Source organism: Anomaloglossus baeobatrachus, chromosome 7, assembly GCF_048569485.1.
Source record: "Anomaloglossus baeobatrachus isolate aAnoBae1 chromosome 7, aAnoBae1.hap1, whole genome shotgun sequence".
Lineage (NCBI taxonomy): Eukaryota > Metazoa > Chordata > Amphibia > Anura > Aromobatidae > Anomaloglossus > Anomaloglossus baeobatrachus.
The window spans coordinates 267,396,709-267,413,882 of record NC_134359.1 but is presented as its reverse complement, the minus strand read 5'-3'; positions in this window follow the sequence as shown (position 1 = coordinate 267,413,882).

Below are 17,174 nucleotides of genomic sequence, written 5' to 3'. Positions count from 1 at the left end.
CATCGGTTGTGGCTAAATCCCTAGAAGGACCTTGGGCGTGACCGGCTTGGTTAGTGGACGTGGCCAGCTTTGTTGTTGGGCGTGGTGATGATTTCTCTCATCTACTATACTGATGCAAGGGGGGCTTCGTCCCCCCTGTCGCTTATCCATGTTATGTAAATAAAAGCTTATAACATGACTTTAAATTCATCCATTGGTTTTGTAAATTACTCTTTTGAAAGCGGAAACCCTCTCAAATTTGGTTTAGGTTATGAAAATAATGTTGTTGAAAAGCTGAAATATTGATCATTTAATAAACACAGAAAGGTCAGATTTTGGCAAGACAAAAGTTTTGTCGCCCACAGAAAGTAATGTGAAATTCAAACAAATAATTAATTTCTAATACAAAGATAAGTTGCATAACACTGGTGAATTAAGTTGTGGTGCTATTAGAGCCATATTTAATATTGTGTGTGACTTCCATAGCTTGAAGGACTGCATCGATGCGGTTCAACATTGATTCATACAATTTATTGATGAAGTCATCAGGAATAGCAGAGAATGCAGTCTTACATGCCTCCCAGAGGTCATCTAGATTCTTTGGTTTTGTCTTCCAAGCTTCCTCTTTCATCCTACCCCAAACATGCTCAATGATGTTCATGTCTGGTGACTGGGCTGCCAGTCCTTGAGCACCTTGATCTTCTTTGCCAGGAGGAACTTTGTTTTAGAGATGGATGCATGAGATAGAGCACCATCCTGCTGCAGAATTTGACCCCTTTTATGATTGGGAATGTAAGAGGTAGCTAACTCTTCTTGATATTTTAGGCTATTGATATTGCTTTCCACCTTGCAAATGTTTTGCACACCCCCATAGTGAATGTAACCCCAGACCATGATCTTTCCACCACCAAACTTTACTGTTTTCTGAGTGTATTTTGGATTCATACGGGCTCCAGTAGGTCTCCTGCAGTATTTGCGGTGGCTATGGTGTTATTCAACTGAAGATTCCTCAGATAAATCCACCTTCTGTCACTTTTCCAGCGTCCATCTGTTTAGCAGGCTGTGGGACTTGGCAAATGCCACATGGTTTTTTTATTGCCTTTTGTTTAGTGCTGGCTTCTGGGCACTGATTCGACCATGGAGGCCATTTCGAGACAGAATCCTACAAACTGTTTAAGTTGACACAGGGACTTGAGGTGACCAGGCCTTTTGAAGCTCTGCTGCACTGGAAGAGGGGCTGGCTTTGGATTTTCTAACCAACAAACGTTCCTCCTGAGCAGTTGTAAACTAGGATTGGGTGCATTATATGACAAGGCGACAAAACGTGTATCTTGCCAAAATCTGACCTTTCAATGTTCATTAAATGATCAATATTTCAGCTTTGCAGCAACTTTATTTTCATAGCCTAAACCAAATTTGGGAGGTTTTCAGCTTTCAAAAGAGTAATTTATAAAACCAATGGATGAATTTAAAGTCAGGTTATAAGCTTTTATTTACATAACATGGATAAGCGACAGAACTTCTGTCAGGGAGTGTATTATAATCAACTCCATGCCCATGTGGACTTAGAAAAGAATGTTGCTTTCTGGTATCAGCTATGTTAACGGATGCCCTGCCCCTTTTGGTCACATGGGCATGACGTCAGCATAGGTCCCTCTGTTTACTGGGATTTAGATGTTACCGTTTTACACCCAGTCACAGTGTGAGAAGAACACATCTCTCTTTTGGGTTACTGAAGGCCAAAGTTTTTTGATCAGTAGTGGCTCCAGGGGGTGAACTACAAGACAACCACAGTGCCAGCTACTCAGACCACTCCAGTATTGTACTACTGCATGTCTTTGGCCTATGGATCAAATAAACCACTATTGTTTCATCTCACTACGTCCACGTTTGAATCCATCTACCCAGGAGCAACTCTGATTTTGTCTGCCCTACTTCTTGGATGCGAAGGTAGGACTTCTCACACCATTGTTTTAACTGCATACCTTCAATCATCTTAAGTGGGGATAGAACATGGATTGGATATAGAGGAGGAAGTTGCTAGTGCTTGTTTACGTCCCCACCCTGAAAGAAGCTTCACTAGTCACTGGCCTTTCAGACAACGTTGTCCAATTTGATATTGTGATAATTAATCAATCTGCAAAACACTTTGTTAAAATATGAGGTTGTCTTACTCCCAAAAAATCTCTGCAGAGTGAAGGTATCTCGTTTCTATCTAACGTTTTGTCCACCACCTGCAAATGGAGTTGTCCCACAAACAAAAGGATAATTTAGGTAATAGATCTTGTAATAATAATAAGTTCTAAAGTTGAATGTTTTAAAAAAAATGTTCCTGTGCTGAGATAATTTTACATATTTGATCCTACTGTGTAATGGCTGCGTCCAACCATGGAGAGCTGCTCCAAGTCATGGTCAGCACATACCACAGCTCCTCGACAAGGCAGTAGTACAAGTCCCTAATGATAATTGAGTGAACAGACAAGACAGCAGCTGCTTTTTAAGGTAACACATTTCCCTGCCTGTTGTAGCACAGGAACAAGTGTTTGGGCTGTGTCTCCAGCCCTCCGAGGTCATCGTAAATCAAGTCAGTAAGGTAGGAGCTCAGTGGCCTCCAGCAGCTACAATACATCCTCGTTCTCCCTGCTTTATATACTTCATTGGGCTACAGCTTGTAATGTGATTTCCCTGTATCCAGATTTCTGTACATAGATTTTGTCTTAAGGGTCAAAGGAAATCCAATCACTACTCCATATTCTCCAAGAAATGCATCTCCATCTTCAATAAGTTGCAAGGTGCCTTCTGACCAACAAGGGTACAAAAAGTTGCTCCCAAAACTACGCAATGCAGTACTTTGTTTCTTGCAGCACCGATTCCAGCAGCAGTCCACTCCTTGTGAAATTTTTGAATGGCCTTTTCTTAACAATCTTATCAAGGTTGCGGTTATCCTGGTTGCTTCTGCACCTTTTTCTACCACACCTTTTCCTTCTACTCAACTTTCCATTAATATGATTGGATACAGCACTCTGTGAACAGCCAGCTTCTTTAGCAATGACCTTTTTTGGCTTACTCTCCTTGTGGAGTGTGTCAATGATGGCCTTCTGGACATCTGTCAAGTCAGCAGTCTTCCTCATGATTGTGTAGCCTACTGAACCAGACTAAGGGACCATTTTAAACGCTTAGGAAGCCTTTGTAGGTGTTTTGTAATAATTATTGTAATTTTCTGAGATAATGACTTTTGGGTTTTCATTGGCTGTAAGCCATAATCATCAACATTAACAGAAATAAACACGTGAAATAGATCCCTCTGTGTGTAATGACTCTATATAATATTTGTGTTTCCCTTTTTGTATTGCATTACTGAAATAAATTAACTTTTTGAGGATAGTCTAATTTATTGAGATGCACTTGTACTTTCAGCTGGGTCTTTTTTCATTCCTTAGACCCTGTGCTGTCATGTGGAGCAGAATGACCATCAGTAATATACACCTTATGACATCATGGAACTTAATGAATGGAAGAACCTGCCAGAAGGCTACAAAATAAATGAGCCAGTTGGAGGACTGGTAGCGATGGGACAGGTACATTGGAAACTGAGAATTTTTTACTTTTAACCCCTCCAACAAATTAAATATAATGTACACTACAAAAGGGGCATAAATTACAAGAGAAATGTACCTCGGTCCTGGACTGGAGAACATTTCTTGCTTTGGCGCACAGCAACTGAAAGATGCACCAAATTCAATAAGAAGTGCATGCTTCTTAACGATTTTGAATCATGTTCATTAAACTGGCCTAAAAAATATTGAAAAATTGTGGAAAAACAAATATTAAGTCTCTCGTTGAGATATCTATTTCTTCCAAAAATGTCTGCATATATCCTGTGGCTCTGTAACAGTGTGAAAAGTGCTGCGAGCTGTGCTGCAAATCCTAACAAGTTCCCTCTCACTGTTTGTGACTCATCAAGGTTGGAGGGATCGGAGAGGGCACTAAGACCATGAGGTTTATTGCCTGGTTGAGGGCCTAGTTGAGAGGGAACAGCGTGGACAGAATGTACCTGGACAAGCCCGGGAAAGAGCAGAAGAGACTGTGCGGACCTGCTGTGAGGAGCTCAGATGTTTCCGGCAGACAGTGCTTTCGGAGGTGAAGGTCGGCTGCTGACTGGGACATTATCCTGGGACCTGAAGAGTGAGAAAGAGCTTCTCCCATGCTGAGAACGGTGTACCTGTTCCTTAGAAGATGAGACCCGGGCGGAAGACTATCATCCCTGTGCTGACAAAATCGTGAGGGGCAAGGCCGAAGGCCTTTGAATGCTGTGGATTAGAGAGGACAGATTGTGCACATTGGATTCCATTGTTTGGAGCCAAAGACCCCAAAAGCGTCTGCGGTCGGGACCCTCCAGAGGCCTGTGACGGACACTTCCAGGTCAAACGGTACCATCAATATAGACATACCCAGGTATACCAATTGCTTAGAGTATATGCACATATACTGTGTCTCTGTTTATGTGTTGTGTTGTAGATAAAAGTGGATAAGTTGTAAGTTGGTGTGAAGCCTTAGAGATCCCCAAGGAGTTGCACTCATATGATTTACACTACCCTGTTGTTGTGCTAGTTATTCAGCTCAAGTTCTGTAGGTAAATGTGTTCCGGGTTTTGCTGTAAGACACAAATTGTGGAACTCTGAGGCTGACACATTGACCCACAAGTATATGTCATTGTACGGTATTACTGTGGTAGTCTGGGGGAAGAGTCTGCATACTGCTGTTATCATACATTTCCTCTGCCAACCCTGTCAGTAAACTCAGTTTGGTTAACTTTCTGCCTGTATCTCTGTCTCATGACTCGCTGGATCCCTATTGGACCTTTGGTCTATACAGCTACTTGAGGGATTTATCTTCTTCATATGTGTCACTTAATAAGTACAGTATGCAACAAGAGAAGTGTCATAGTAAGACAAAGTGCATTGGTCTTCTTCATATACATCACAATACCTGAAGGCTGGAGTGCTACATATGGCCAATGATACCCAGATGAGTGCGCAGATAAAGCAACAAAATTTTTGAAAATGAAAGTTCCAGTACCATATTGGTTTAGTGACAGACAAGGTGCGATCACAATTCAGTATGGTGAGGATATAAATACCGGTGTACATATTAGCAAAGTTGTAGAATTTGCACACACTTGACCCATACACCCATCCTTTTGTTATATACATAGCGTGCAGTGGAAGAAACAGAAGAAATGCAAAATCTGCCAAAGCCAAGTTCCGGAACCAGATTTTCTATTTGTTTTTCTTCCTGAAGAATCCAGTGATGAAGATGACGAGAAGGTTGGTGGCAAATCCGATGATACAAGTGATTATGGAGAGAACAAAGCTGAAATATTGGATAGTGGTTGGTTCATCTGTGTTAGGAGATAAGGCTCTTAGATCTTGATATCATAATAATTCCCAGCTCTCATAACAGAAATTTTCAAGTATTTTGTGTTCCATGGTTAGAAACTACAGGATGGGAAAAAAGATAAACAAAATATGAATATTGATTCTCATAAACAAGTAGATGAAAAAAACCCATAACATTACAAAGAACCATACAAATAAATGAGTAGTCCCCCTTGAAATTTGAATATTTTTTATATCTGGCTATTTTTCCATGTCAAGACTCCTAACAAAGGCTCCATGGACCCTTTTGATTTGCATACTTCCCAGGGGGCAATGCACCTAGGATTTCACTGTGTTGAGCGCCCTCGCTGGCTGATGGCAGTGTTTTCTCTGGCTGGTCTCCCTGAGATCAGTGATTGTTTTGTCTTGCTGGTCTACTAGACATTGCTCCCACCTGGCCAGAATCCTACTCCACACTGATGAGGGGCAATACCCTGAAACAGCTGTCTGTGGATGGATACCTGGCCTTGGTATTTCCCTTGTCATATCTTTAAACTCGTCAAGAGCTGGATATTGACTAAAAGGGCCACTGAATATGGTGGTTATGGTGGTCTCCCAAAAAGAGCCACTCCTTGGCTAGGTCCTTACCGGTGGGATAGCTGGCTATTTTTCCATGTCGAGACTCCTAACAGAGGACCCTTTTGATTTGCATACTTCTTTGATTTAGTAAGTTTACTGGAAATTGTGTATTACCATTGTAGCGACACGCATTACATTTTTTTCTCAGTTAGAACTGATGCTTTTAATAACCATATCTCAGTCCAAATATTCATCTTTTCCATTTCCCAACGGTTTCCTTTTCGCCAGTGATGTCCCTGTACATTTATGCTGCTCTGTGCTGGGTCATGCATGGAATTCTTGAGTTAAAGGACCAGTGCACAGATATTACAGTTATCACAATTAATACCGCTGCTACCGCTGTCACTGCACAGCTGCTACCACTACCACTACTATTACACAATATCCTATCTCCTGTCTGTCCACCATGTTCTGTACTATACTGCTGCGGCGAGGAACCCTACCCTGCACAAGGTAAATATAGCAAAGCTAAAACTGCTCCCAAAAAAAGGGATCATTTTTTCACTACTAAAAAAATCTATTTCTTTTTCACTTGTTAAACACCAAATCTATTATTGATCCCCGCAAAAAAGGTATAATTTTTTATGACTTTTTAAAGCCATAGTTAATTCAATTTCTAGAAACCTTCCTATCCTTAACCCTCCGTCACATACAATATCGGATCTAACGAGTTCACATACAATGTGACTGTCAGGCGCAGGCTAGAAAAATACCTATAATATCTAATGTTTGCAATTTCAGTGCTCTAAAAGTGATCAGTGACCTTCATAGTTATTTAATAAAAGAGACTACACATAATCAGGTGCAAAAAAAACCCATTTACTTAACATAAAACTAATAACTCTGAAATACAAACATTTCAAAACTCCCTCCAAATAGTCCCCAGTTCGACTCAGTCAAAAAACTATACAAAGAAAATTTATGAAAACAAACTTAATTTTAAGGTACCTTAAGTACTATTAAACACATATTCAATCAGAATTAGATCCTGAAGTTTCCCCAGAAAAATTACACTTGCAGAGCATGTGATGAATAAATACATAAAATACCAACCTTATTGAGTGTGACGTGTTCACATACAATGAGCCTGAGAGATTAGCGCAGTTATATCTGTCCTCCTGAAGCTCTGCAATCCAACTGTGGTATGAGGTTTCACAGAGCTGCTAGAGACAGGAGACTACCTGGAGGGAAGGGATTTCCTCACAATCTGGTAAGGAAGGAGAAATGAAAGTAAAAGAGATGTGCCTGTCAGGCCTATTGTGTGTGACGGAGGGTTAAAAAAAAACTATTTTTTTTTACTGCTAAAGAAGCCATTGCTTTTTTACTTTCCAAACACTAAAGGCTGCTTTACACAGAACGATATCGCTAGCGATCGCCCCGTCCTTCGTGGGTCATGGGCAAATCGCTGCCCATGGCGAACAATATCGTTAGTACGCATCACACTTCCTAACGACGTCGCTGCGGCCGGAGAACAATCTCTTTTTTAAGGGGGAGGTTCGTGCGGCGTCACAGCGACGTCACACAGCGGACCACCAATAGAAGCGGAGGGGCGGAGAGCAGCCGCATGAACATCACTCCCACCTCGTTGCCGGAGGACGCAGTAACGCTGTTGTTCATCGTTCCAGGGGTGTCACACGTAGCGATGTGTGCTGCCTCAGGAACGACGAACAACCTGTGTCCAGAACGAGCAACAATATTTGGAAAATGAATGATGTGTCAACGATCAACGATTTTGTGAGTATTTCAGATCGTTAGCGGTCGCTCGTAGGTGTCACACACAACGACATTGCTAACAAGGCCAGATGTGCGTCACGAATTCCGTGACCCCAGCGATATTTCGTTAGTGATGTTATTGCGTGTAACGGGGCCTTAAAGCCTAAGACACACAGCATGAAAATCGGACCGAGTGGAGTGCGATAAAACATCGCATTCCACTCGGACCAATATTAACCTGTGTGCCAGCGCACATGAGCGATTATTTTCTCAGCCCTAATCGGACCGAGAAAACAATCGCAGCATGCTGTTCGTGCAATGCGGACTCTTTCTCTCACACCCATTCAAGTATATGGGGCGAGAGAAAGATTGCACTGCACTCGCGGTACACCGGTGTACCGCGAGTGCAGTGCGAGAATGGCAATAGCCGGCTATGGAGGAGAAAGGGAGATAAATCCCTCCCTCTCCTCCGCAGTGCCGCCGCGCCCCTCCTCAGAGCCGGCCTGTCCCCCACAGCTGAGGTCCGATCGCATGATCGGACCTCAGTCGCAGTGACACTCGCATGACACTCGGCTCCTGCTGTGCTGCCAGCGTGAACAGAGTGTCATGCGAGGATCGCATTAGTCCCCGTGTGGCCCCAGCCTAAAGCTTTTGTTGATCCCCTCCAAAAATATACAAATTGTGAAGGCTAAGAAAATCCTTTGATAACTCGCTCTCCAAACACCAAACCTCTTCCAGATCTTAAAAAAGGGGTAATAGAATAAATATAAGATGGGAGAAGGGACACCCTTGGCTAGTGTCATTGTAAATCAAAAGAACAATGTTTACCAGAACCCTGGCAGATAGAGAAGGATATAGGGACAAAATCCACTTTAGCCAATTAGATTTTAGCACTGGATTATAAAGGGTCTCCTCCATGTAGATCCATTAGTTAGAGTGTTAAATGAAGCTACTCTGTGGGGGAGCTGAGTCTATCTTTGAGGAGCCTTTAGTATGGATGGATGAAATCATCTGGGACACACGCCTTTCCGGTGTGTAATTCTTTAATTTCCAATGGAGTGCTACATTTGCATAAGTGCTTCTAGGGCTTTGCATTCACATTATGGAAATAATGTGTACTGGAATGCAAGTATGGAACTCTCCAAATTACATTTATCTACAGAGTAAAGTGATGAATTATAATAACCCTTCACTGTCTCTGCTGTGTCTGCTAAGAGATCCTTAAGGATCTGTGTGATACATTAAAGGGAACCTGTCACCAGATTTGGTGACTATAAGTGGCGACCACCACCACTGGGCTCTTACATACAGTATTTTAACATACTGTATATAAGAGCCCAGGCCGCTGTGTAGAACATAAAAATCACTTTATAGTACTCACTTGTTGTGAATGTCATCAGAGGGGGTGATGGTTTGGAGCTCCCTCTGGTGGTCAGGACTGGGGGTGAAGCTGACTGTGCCTCAACAGGTGTGGGAGTTAATTGGGAGTTTGGGAAGCCCAATTGCAGATCAGCCTGGGTTATATAGAAGAGCAGTGTCTGCTGGCTGGGGCCGGTTATAGATGTTGTTCCTCTGTCTCTGAATTGGCTTGGAGTTTGTCCTTCCATTTTTCCGGTGCCTGTCCCATTCCAGATACGTTGCAAGTTCTTTTCTTTATTGACTGATCCACACCTAAGGGTGGTTGTGTTAATTTTAATTTTGCTTAAAGTCTGTTTTCTTGCAGGAGAGGAATTGTCTTTCTGTTTTGATGAGCATGGGGGTTCCCCCTCTGCAGGTCCCACTGCAAAAAAAGGGAGATTCTCACTGTTCTATTTGATTATTTGCACTTTTGTATTTCTTGTGTTATTTTTGGTATTTTGTTTCTCCCATTATTTACAAAAGTACTTGATATAATTGGGAAGAGGTTGTGTGGTCTCAGTATTTGTCATATCAGGAGATTGGTATTTTCCCGTAAGGTTTTACACTAACCGCAATGAGTTTTGTCCTGTTCTATCTAGGAAGTCGGGCTTCGCCTTTTCTAATCTATATTTCCTATCTGTGTATTGTGTTTTCTTACATCACCATTGGCTTTATATGTTGGGGGTTTGCCATTCCTTTGGGGACTACTCTGAGGCAAGAAAGGTTTCCTCATTTCTATCTGTGAGGTGTAGTAAGTTTCTCCAGCTGTGGCGTGGCGTCTAGGTGTGTTAGGAACGCTCCACGGCTACTTCTAGTGTGGTCTGACAGATAGGGGATTGAGGTCAGCTCAGGTTCCAACTACTCTTGTGTTTTTTCTGCTTATAGCATTTTTGTGATCATCCATGGTGACCAGATCATAACACTCACCTAAGGGGCGGTGTGGTGCAGACTGGTCAGATGGGTGTCTCTGTCCTCCGGTACCGGCACCTCTTCTTTCGGCAATCTTTGTCCTCCTTCTTCTGAAGCCTGGGTGCATGACGCGTCCGACATCATCCATACTAGCCGGCATTGAGGTCCTGCGCAGGCGCACTTTCATCTGCCCTGAGCAGCGCAGCTCAAAGTATTGTAGTGCTCCTGCGCAGGACCTCAATGCCGGCTAGTATTGATGACATAGGATGCGTCATGCACCCAGGCTTCAGAAGAAGGAGCACAAAGATAGCTGAAAGTTGAGGCGCCTGTACCGGAGAACGGAGACACCCATCTGACCAGTCTGCACCGCACTGCCCTTTAGGTGAGTATTATAAAGTGATTTTTATGTTCTACAGACTGACCTGAGCTCTTATATACAGCATGTTAGAATGCTGTATATAAGAGCCCACTGGTGATGGCCGCAGCTTATAGTTGCCAAAACTGGTGACAGATTCCCTTTAAAGATTTCAAGGACATACAGTATGCCTGAAATTGTTGAAACCTCAAAGCTCCGACAAGGAATCTGCTGCATTTATAAAATTGAGAACACATTTGGATAGGCTACCTTTGACTTTTTCTGTAAGAATGTTTTGAGATTTCTTATGCTTCTGAGTAGGAGTTGCCCTAATCTAAACAATAGGGACATACAGTATTTGTATGTTATTTCCAACTCATTTATCTGAGAGAGGGTTTTATTTTTCGGATATCTTCATGCTTGTGAATTCCTTCGATGGCACACTTGTGAGTTTCCCATTTTGTGCTTCGTGTGAACTTTCTTAGCAGGAGTAAATGTATTATTGGTGCAACATGTTCAGCCATGGAGGAGCACAGGAGGTAAGGGGACCATCTCCACCTTCCAAACAGGTTGAATTGTGCATTACAATGAGCTATTCAACTGCAAAAGACAAATATAGTGTTCTTGCACAGTGAGCCTTTTCTGTCCGCGTCCACTAGTGCTTCTTTATGGTATTTGTGTCAAAGTATTCGGATGTAGCACATTTGACGTCGTGAAGAAGGGCTTGGTCATTTATCACTGCCTGTCATGGGTGTGTCGCGGGTGACACACAATCATGTGGTTTCGGGTAATAGAAGGTCACAGTGTGTGGCTTTGCAAAATGCTCTCTAACTTTCTATTGTTCCTCTTCTTAATATTCATTGTATTACGTAGCTTTCCTGCTTGGTTTTCATCTCCATCCCTTTTAGACCCAGCGGAGCCCTCCTTCCATCCAGCTGATGATTATCAGTATTCTCCATGTGCTTAAATGCTTCCCATCTTCCCTGGACTGGTGCTGGTGATATTATTCAGTTCATTCTAGCTCTGGTTGCAAGCAGGTAGCCTGCACTCATCTGTAGTATTATTGCTGAAAATTTGATGAACTTCTACTAGAATCATCTGTAGATAAATAGTTCATGCTTTTTCCCCTGTGTGTCCTCCTTGTGTCTTCTCTAGTATTTAGTGGGGTTAATGAAGAGCTCATCCCATCCGTTCCCTATTTAGGGTCCAGCATTAGGTATACCTAGGGTCAGGTATCCGGCTCGGCGCATATGTGCGGAATCTATTTAGGGTGGTGAGGGACCCCAGGGTCCAGCAGTAGGTTTGGTCAGTAGGTTACCAACTACCCTTCCCTAGACACAGGATTTCCCTTTCCTTCCGCTTCACCATTTCCTTAGTACTTTCCCGTATCTAGCGTGACACTGCCATTGCTAGGGTATGCGAGAAGATAAAAAGAGACAGTACAAAAATCTTGATGCTTGATGGAAAAGTAATTTAGCCTAGAGTACACACCATGATCCAAAGAGTCAAAAACAAATTGTTCCCAAAGGGGCGTAACGGGTGTTGATGAGTTTGTGTTCATGCAAGGAATATTTAATGCATTGGAGACATCACGCCTGTGACTTGCGTGGCTAGTAAGCGCCTACCTACTCTCTGTGGGAACTTCTTTGCTTATCCCTATGTCAGTTCGTCTCATTAGCCACTCCTGACAGCACATGCAGCACTGCTACATCCTCTTGTAGCTGGAGAGTCTCCACCCGGCTGTAGTCATGCTGTTGCACAGCACAGCTTCTTGCTTCCCAGTTGCAGAAGAAAGTTCACAGAGCAGATTACATATGGATAACAAGGGCAATAAGAGAACATGAGGTAATGATAAGCACAGCCATACAGCCTTGCATCAGGAAGAGAAAGCGAAACCAAGAAGGAAAACAGGAGACTTTTTACAATAGAGTGAGTAAGGAAACTTTACACAACATCGCCATCTACTGTTAGATCAGTATAAAATCCTCCTTCACACAGTTAAAGAAGTCCTCATCTGTGGCATATACCAACACAGGTGTGGTCATGTTATAGGGGTGGGACGGGGCTGTTGTAGTCGCAGGCGAGGGGGAACCCCAACTGCTGAGCAGCCCTGCCACCTTCACAGTACAAGGAATCAGTTTTGGAGACGTATGGTGCATGGTACTCACACGTAGGCCAGAAGCCTCCGCTGTCTCCATCTCCTTGGCCACTTCTAAGCTGCCGGCTGCAGCTGGCTTCCATTCCTCAGGCTCGGTAGCTGTCGCACAAAATTCAGCAAACACCAAACACTTCTCTCTTTGTTTCTATGCAAACATTACTGCCTCTGCTACATTTATACATACATTCTTATGCTCTATAATCTTATCACTTTATGCAAGATAATAACATAACCAGCGCAGTTGGTGTTATGGGGCAGGAATTTTTGGTACTGACCACCCCCTTACAGTCACACTCTGAAGGAGTTTAATCCCCTGCCTCCTGTGAATGTATCTGCTCTGGCTTATTCCCTCACTCACAGTAGTGATAATATTAGACAGCTCCTACTCCACACTGTGTCCGAGTTTTGGTTCAAGTCAGTTCGTTATCTTCTTCCCTGTCTGGCTACATTTCCGATTGACTCTCCCAATACCAACCTGGTGTTACGTCACCACCAGAGTCCACTGCAGCGACTTCTGCTCCGATCGCCAGGCGATGCCGTGTTCCTGACGTGGATGGTGTTGGTGATGGGAGAGGAGTCGATGGCGGTGCCAGTGGGTGCAGGCTCCGCTCATCCACTGGGCTGGCTTTCCTTGGGATCTGCAGTATTACTGGCTGACTGTAGGTGGCGTGTGTCTCCCAGCTGAGGTTACCATCATTCAGCTACAACAAATGGGAAGACACCACACCCTTCTTAATTCCCCTCCTGTCTGCTGACCACTGCCAGAGATAGTTCTGATATTCTGGTTCCTGTTCCACCCTGTTCTGTTTTGTGATTTTCGTGTTCTGACTTCTGCTTGTTTCCTGATGACCTCTGCTGCCTGCTATTTAGGTACCTTGCTGCCCGATCCGGATTTGACCTTTGCTTTGTTTACTGATTACGTCCTTGCCTGCCGATTCTGTCCCTGTTCTGCTATTCCTGGTTTGATCCTCCTGCCTGACTACTACTCTCTCGGACTGCTGCCCTCCACAGGTAGTGATCACCTTGGGCCCTGTGTAATTCAAAATCCCTGTATAGGGGTTAAAGTATTTCAAGGTTCTAGGGGTCCTGCTTGGTGAGTGGCTTCCCTCTAGCCTGTCTATTACAGCCCGTCTCAGTCTGTGGATCCAGGCAGGCTTTACACCTGGCTTGTGTACCCGTATATCTAGATCTATCCGCTTCTGATCCACACGTCATCTTTGCAACCTTCCTCGACCTTGGATCATCTGACTCCGTCTCTGCCTGTGCCCTCTGTACTTGGTACTCCTGCCATGACCTGCCGGTCAGCTGTTGCAGACCAGGGGACTGCCCTGGAGTGGTACTTGACGACAACCTACGGCCAAGCCTATCTTCACCACCAGAGGCGCTAGGGAAAACTGGGAAGTCACTTAGCTATGCCCATCCAGGGTAAAGACCCTCCCATGGTGCCATGTTTCCAGACATACCAGCGTTATAGGAGACAGGCCTAGACCTTCGGAATTATCCAGATGAGAATCAAAGACTACATTGAGCCGCTTCCCCCCCCCCCCCCCAATAATGACTGTGTATGATACAAAGACCACTAGGAGATATATGTACAAAAAAAGAGCCTGATTCTGATGGGAGATGAGTAGGAAAAGTAATAATATATTTATAATATATGTACATATTATCAATTATTCATGGAATACAGACATTGTGTCGAGCAATGTACACAGAATATGTTTAGTCACTACTCATTGTTTACATTCACAGTGTAAGAGTCTTATCACAAGCATGATTAGTTCACAGAATGCCCGCATCTTCCACCAAATGTGGTACTTAAAAGTGACTTAGCATCAACAGGGAACTGGATCCCAGAGTCTACAGTGGTGGGATGAGTTCATATACAGAATCAAAAATATATTTTAGTTTTAAAATAATACGTAATCAAGATCACCCATAGGGCACTATTTAACATATGTATCCAGGGTGCATGATCTCTCCCAATATTCTGAGTCACACTCTGGAACTTAGCTGGGGATGGAAAAGGTTAGTTAGCACCATTACAGCTATGCCTTAGGGCTGCTGTCTCGTGCAATACACCATAAAACCTATATATATATATATATATATATATATAATTGCATCACAGAATATCTACAATGGAAAACTGCTTCAGTTCTCCAAGCAAGGAAACGAATAAAAATAGTCATATTTTCTTGTTTTCAATAATTTAGGATCAGGTGTCTTCCCTCCCTTTTTTTTCAAATAATCCTATAATATAGGAACAGAAAAAAATATCTATAGGATGGTAACTTCACAAGTCATCAATCAACTCAGTTTTCTCAACTTTTCATGTTTAATAAAACAATAGAATATTGTAATATTAGGAAGATGGTTCTAAAATTAAATGGATAATTCTAAAAATAAAACAAGAACTATTTCCACTTTTTTTATCCTTCACTGCTTTAGCTTGGTCCCTCCAAAGTCCTCTTCTAGGATCAGAAGTGATGATATCTCATCCACGAGTCACCTCTGCACATTTTAGAGTGACCTTTTATTTTGGCCAGCCTAAGGCACACCTGTGCAATGATAAGATGCACTTGTGCAATAATGAGGCACACCTGTGCAAGGATAAGATGCACCTGTGCAAAAACAAGGCACACGTGCAATAATAAGGCACACCTGTGCAATAAGGCACACCTGTGCAATGATAAGATACACCTGGGCAATAATAAGGCATACCTGTGCAATAATAAGGCACACCTGTGCAATAATCATGCTGTCTAATCAGCATCTTAATATGGCACACCTCTGAGATGGATGGATTATCTCGACAAAGGAGAAGCGCTCACTAACACAGATCTAGACAAATTTGTAATCAGTATTTGAGAGAAAAAGGCCTTTTGTGTTCATAGAAAGAGTTTTAGATCTTTGACTTCAGCTCATGAAAAACCGGAGCAAAAACAAAAGTGTTGTGTTTATATTTTTGTTCAGTACATAAAAACTTAATAAATCATCAAAATATCCCTATAGAAAATGTCACCAATATAAATATGCGTCTCAAAAAGACCCTCACAAATAGTGAGAAGGAAGCCTCAACCAATGGAGGTCAAAGCGACATAAAGGAAAACTGTAATTTTTTTTTTTAAAGAAAAATTTGATTAAATAGATTAAAAATAGTCTTATCTGCAGTAATTTTCATATATAAAGTGTGTTAACAGACGGGGTTTCCTTTTGAGAAGACAGCGCAGGGTATAAAATAAAGGACCATACACGTAACAAATAACCCTCAGATAACAAATGCATATACAGTGAGTTGGGTAAAGTCTAGAACCAGGGTATAGAACTAAATATTTTTTTTTAGTATATTAAGAGCCTTACATTAAAGTTATAGTGAACTAATAAGCACAATAGTTATTAAATACATGTAAATAGAATATATATGATCCTTATTACAGACCAACAGTGGTGGAAATGGCAGTAATCAAGTACATGATGTAAAGGTATTACCTGGAAAATAGGCCAATTAGTCCCGTGTGCCTCTGTTCCCGAAGTGCGTTTTAGCAAGGGTGTGGAAGTATTTACATGTATTTAATGTAAAATAAAGGACCATACAAGTAACAAATTACCAACAGATAACCAATGCATATAAGTTAGGAGAAGTCTAAAACCAGGGTATAGGACAAAATATTTTTTTTAGTATATTAAGAGCCATGCATTAAAACTTATAGTGAACTAATATGCACAATAGTTATTAAATACATGTAAATAGAACATATATATATATATATATATATATATATATATATATATATATATATATATATTATATATATTCCTTATTACAGACCAACAGTGGTGGCAATGGAAGTAATCAAGTACAGGATGTAAAGGTATTACCTGGTAAATAGGCCAATTAGTCCCGTGTGCCTCTGTTCCCGATGTGCGTTTCGTCAAGGGTGTGGAAGTATTTACATGTATTTAATATAAAATAAAGGACCATACAAATTACCAACAGATAACAAATGCATATAAGTTAGGTAAAGTCTAAAACCAGGGAATAAAACAAAAGATTTTTTTTAGTATATTAAGAGCCATGCATTAAAGTTATAGTGAACTAATAAGCACAATAGTTATTAAATACATCTAAATAGAATATATATGATCCTTATTACATACCAACAGTAGTGGCAATGGCAGTAATCAAGTACAGGATGTAAAGGTATTACCTGGTAAATAAGCCAATTAGTCCCTGTGTCTCTGTTCCTAACGTGCGTTTTGTCACGTGTGACTTCCTCAGGGGCGTGTGGAACTATTTACATATATTTAATAATTATTGTGCTAATTAATTCTATTATGCGTATTGGCTCTTAATATACTAAAAAAAATATTTTGTCCTATACCCTGATTTTAGACTTTACCTAACTTATATAAATTTTTCATCTTTTGGTAATTTTTTTAATTGTATGGTCCTTTATTTCATACCCTTTGCAGTCTTCTCATAAGGAAACCCTGTCTGTTAATGCACTTTACAAATTAAAATAGCTGTAAAGGAGACTATTTTTAATCTATTTAATAGCATTTTTTGTTTGTTTTTTTTAAAAAAAAAAAGGGTTTTTTTATGATGCTTTGACCCCCATTGGTTGAGGGTTCCTTCTCACTA